The sequence below is a fragment of the Aedes aegypti genome, chromosome 3, assembly GCF_002204515.2.
Source record: "Aedes aegypti strain LVP_AGWG chromosome 3, AaegL5.0 Primary Assembly, whole genome shotgun sequence".
Taxonomy (NCBI): domain Eukaryota; kingdom Metazoa; phylum Arthropoda; class Insecta; order Diptera; family Culicidae; genus Aedes; species Aedes aegypti.
The window spans coordinates 74297191-74302378 of NC_035109.1; the positions used below are offsets into that span (position 1 = coordinate 74297191).

The 5188-nt window shown below is 39.0% G+C and overlaps 1 long non-coding RNA gene across 1 annotated transcript; it reads left to right on the top strand.

Moving 5' to 3' along the window:
* Positions 1–831: 831 nt before the first annotated feature.
* On the top strand, positions 832–1794 carry LOC110679111. Its single transcript, XR_002502215.1, has 2 exons — positions 832–1003; positions 1061–1794. It is a non-coding gene; the product is annotated as an uncharacterized LOC110679111 (long non-coding RNA).
* Positions 1795–5188: the final 3394 nt, after the last annotated feature.

Sequence of the window (5188 nt, forward strand, 5' to 3'; positions counted from 1 at the left end):
CTTGGCGTCCTTCTTTAAGACTAGGATCATTTCACCAATCCTAGTCCGCCTTATGCTCCGCACTTCTGCGCCCAATGGCGATAACTTCTCCGTGCTTCGCATCGCCTTCAGAACCTCGACGTATTTCCCTTCCTCCGTTTTGATAGCGAGTGCCTCGCCTAAATTCCTAAGTTTCGCTGTTTTCGGTTTGACATTCTCCTTGGACTCCGTTTTCGGTTTTCTCCTTTTTTTCTTTTTTCCGACTCGTAACCACGGGTTGCTGTTGCCTTGTGCCCGTGATTCCTGCGGGTGCTCTGCCAAGTTCCTATCCCGTGGCTGTTTTTTCTTGGCTTTCTTGGCCTTAGACTTGGTGTTGGCCTCTCCACTGTTGCCATGTTTTCTTAATCGTGGAGCTTGGCTCGTGCCAGCTTTTCCGCTCTGGAGGACGGCTGATTAGGTCACTTTTCCCTTAGCAACCTTACGTCTTTTCGCCAAGGATTCTTCCTCGGAAGGTGTCCTCTTTCGCATCGCGTATCGTATAATTCATCAGATATATTCGCGTTGTTTGTGAAGGAAAACACTTCGGTCTGACACGACTTAGTGTCTCTTTTGCCTTCTACCTTGCCAAGTTGTTCCTGGGCTTTCTCGTAGTCCTGCTTTGCAGCTAGGACTGATTGTCGTGATTTCAGTAGACTTGTTTTCAAGTCTTTGCTGATATTGCTTTTGCTTTTAACAAACTCGATGATGACTTCAAGTTGCTCAGCAGCTACCTGCATTTTAGGGAGGTACTCCCTATTGCGATCCATGGCCTCGATTAGTCCCGCGCCATCGGTCACCTCACATGTAGTCTTCGAAGATCATCTTTCTACTCTCAGATTTAAACAAGCATGCTATGAATTCATCTCAGTTTGCAGGATCGTTTTGAATCCTGATTTTTCCGATCTCAGTGAGCGAGATTTGGTCTGGGATTCAATCCCAGGATGGAATCCTCATGAATGAATTGTCATTCTCTTTCAGCCAACAGGTATGTAAATAAATACTTGATTTGTCGTCTACTCGATAATAAATGGTGTCATTTTAGGTTTTTTCGTGAAGAAATATATCCTCCATAGACCTTCTACTCTCCAGCAACTCCGCTTTCATTGAAATAGGAACGGATAATCCGTGTTTATTCCGCCTGATGTTCGACCGATGTTTAAAAAAGATTTGCCCAAAAGTGTTCAAACGAACTGTCCAGCAGCAATATCTTTGATTTCTACAAGCCATTTTAAGGAGTTTTGCATGGGAATTCAAATGAAAATGGCTCAATCAGCGATTCCAACTTATTTCCATGGCTTATGAGTTCCTATAGAAATGGAAAGATTCAATAAAAAAATACATATCATTCCTTAGTTTTAGCATTTGACAAGAAAAATTTGAAAAAAATAAAGAAAAATGGACCATCTACAAAGACTTACATAAGTAGTACTATGTTGCGCATACCAGTAAGGTGTATTTTTTTTTAGTTTTACGTTGTTCATCAATAACTTAACACGCATTTGACGGGCTTTAAACTTCCATCTCTTCGTTGTTAACTTATTTTCGCAAATGACTCTTATGAAATTTCAAACAACCCTCCCCTTTGAACTTCCTTGAAAACGAAAAAACTAGGGATCGTTTGGCTTAGTTACTCAAGCGAGCCAGAAAATTAGAGTTTAAAGTTTTCTAACAAATACTTGAAAAAGACCAACGCGCTGAGAAGGAATTTGATGAAATTATTATAAATCAGTATTATTTCTACAACGCTTTCACATTTATTTATTTATAATAATATTTTACCAGAGCAAATAATTCCATTCATTAATAAATTCATCAATTTCCATTCTTTTTGCTTCAAGCATAGGCTTCAGATAATGTAGGATGCCAACTGCACTGCAAATCCGAATCTGAAGCTCCAAGAGTTTTAATTGATTTGTATTTGATTCGCTGTAAAGAAAAAATAACGTGAGTTTTTTAATGGCTTCAACTTTAACTGCGACATACATAAACTAATTTACCAAACACGAATCGAAATGATTTAAGGGGAAAACGTGGACATAAAAACAATAAAACCATAGAGAAATACATACTTCGTGAAACGTGTGTCCTGTCACAGATAATTTTTCTATTAAATTATCAAGGTCTAGGTACTTGATTTATTTTAATAACTATCTTCAATCAAGGATCGAATCCTGGGATTCAATCCTCCCATACAAGGCGCATGATTCAATGCATGCCTTTATTGGAATATAATGAGCGCACGCATTTGATCTTGGGTTTTGAATCTCAGCAGCTCTTGGAGTGAGATTTTTTGAAGACTGCTCACATGTTGCACTGGAGCGGCCAGTGCCTGCCGTCGTCACAGTATCTAGGCTTTTGCCACTGTTTTCACTTAAGTTGATGTTGGTCGCCTTCTTCTTTAGCGGGAACCTTAGCCGGTTACTGATAGGCCCTTTGTTTTTGTGCTGCTTGGTTGTTTGTTTTGGTTGATCATCTCTTAGGCGCCGTCCACAAATAACGTAACGCTCAAGGGGGAGGGGGGAGTAGGCTCAAACGTTACGGCTCTTACAAAGATTTAAAATTTTTCATACAAAAAGCGCTACGGAGAGGGGGAGGTGTTGTCAAAAATTTTCGAATTTAGCGTTACGTAATAAATGGATGCCGCCTTATGGGTCCCCCTAAGAGCCGCTATCCATCTCCGCTGGAATAGTCGCCCTTATTAACTCATGGTTATCTATGCAAGCTGGGAGGCCATGCTAGGGTTGACATAGTCCTTTATGGGCTTTAACCCATTTGGCATAAAGCCATTTGGCATAATGCCGTTTGGCATAATTACCATTTGGCATAATAGCCATTTGGTATAACGGCCATTTGGCATAATTAAAATAAAATCTTTATAATTTAAAACCGTTCATTTTCGTGCCTGAAATGTTTGTCTATGATAAGACTAATGGAAGACTAAGCAAATATTGGTCTAGAATTTTAGTACAAAGAGTTAATGGGAAGTGCAAGGAAACACTTCAAGAGTAACTCGTTGCCTATTTCAAAAATTTATTACGCGGAAACTCCAAATAGACCTAAAGACAGAGAAAAGTAACCAAATACGCGTTTGAGGCTGATGATAAAACATCAATAGTTACTAGGGAGTCGATGCCGGTTATGGACACTTTGCGTATTATGGACCCCCTACAGAAAAACATAAAATTAACACTCAAACCAACTTTATTCCTATGAAAATCCACCGGGGGAACTTCGATTACATTGTTAGTCAGCAGTTTCAGGCAAAATATTTGGTTTGAGATGCATAAATACAGATATTTGAACAGTTTTGTAAATGAAACCACACAAGAGGGTCCATAATACGCATTTCCAGGTGGGTCCATAATAGGCTCGTCGGCAGCGAGCCGGATTACATGGGAATCAAATGGAGGGTCCATAATACGCAACGTCAAATTTGTAAACAATCGTATTATGGACCCCGGGAGGGTCCATAATATGCTTTCGGACAACAGTTTTTCAAATGCATATTTCGCTGGAAAAATCGAATGATTTTGTATGTTTCATAGACGTACTATGAAGTGAAGACATTGAATGTGTTGTTAGACTTCACAAAACATATATGCATCTGAGATATCATTACGGAAAAGCGTCTAGAATGAATTTCAGCTACTAAGGGGTCCATTACTAGCATTGAAACCCTACATGTTGGGTTGAGCATAACGCTGGGAAGGTATAGTGTAGATGCTGATTTCAATACAGCATCATAAGAAAGCTTCCAAGTTTGAGTGTGTGAAACACAAGCACCGAATTAGATCGTTGTGTACAATTTGAAATATTCAAAGGATGGACTCCCGAGCAGGTGGAAAAAGCCGAACAAGATCATAATTTGTTGTTCTAAAGTAATTAGGTACTGATAACCATAGGGCTCTATTTTATAAGTCGAGTCGATCGAAAAAGACACGACTGGAGTCACTGTTGACCAGAAATTTCATTCAACTCGGCTCTTTCACTCGAGTTTATCGACAGTTATCACTCTATATGATTGAATTACTATGGGAGTCGACAGGTGACATCTGAAATAAGCATGCTTACTTTGATCGACAGTGACTACAAATGAGTCAAATTAAAAATAGACTCCACAATAAGCTAATGGCTTGTTGAAAGTAAAAGATAAAATATCAAAAATAATATCTAAAATTAGCATGAAGAAGTTTTGAGCAATATATTGCTATAATATTATAAGATCAAAACAATATCTGGCAAGTTTATGGTTTGACCAACAAATCAATATTAAAATTTGATCTGATAGATGGCGAAGAATGGAAGTCAGCAATAAAGGATCGACAATCAGCATCGAACCCTCGACTTTCAGATCTATACACAGATATGCTAGCCATTAGGCCATGCCACACAAATGAGAGCCGAAGTAATTAAAAGCATCATGCTCTTCGCTGTCTGAGACTACTTGTTACGTCAGGATAACGACGCAACCCTGTTCAGTACGGCCATTTTGATGAAGAATGTGTTTTGTTTAATGTCAAAAAGCTAATTATGATCTTGTGTATATTTTAACTTGTCGAGCTATCGCGTTAAGTTTTACCTAATTTTCGATCATCTTTTAAATGTCAGATTGAGATTTGAGATCAAAATTTGTTCGGCTCGAGATATGAATTCCTGCCTGCCCGAACTTCGAACTTAAATTCCACGTGCGCCATTCAACTGTATTCTGTAACTGTTATATATCTATAGGGGAAGTTGAAGTGGCAGAAGTAAATCTCCTGTCTTCGCACTTCAACCAACAAAATTGTGCAGCCGAATCGTTACAATTTCTCAGAAATTAAAACAACGCATTGGTGCACGGTTATGAATTTAGATTAGTTAGTTTCATCGTCTTTCTAACCCTTTAGCCATTTCTGATTTAAAGTTCCAGGCATCTTACCGAATCATGTTACTTCTTACCTAATAAATATGCAGATCTAATTCAATTTGTAGTGAACTAATGTATCTCCTGATTCCGGAACAACAATCCCATTTACACAATCTACGGGCATCTGGGGGCCTGCACCTTTTTGATCAAATCAGTCATCACATGCCTAATAACAGTAACTAACGATGGTAATTACGACGAGACGGAGAGACAGAGAGAGCTGTCATCAAAATGGCCTTATATCTGCAGTCTAATCGTAGCAGA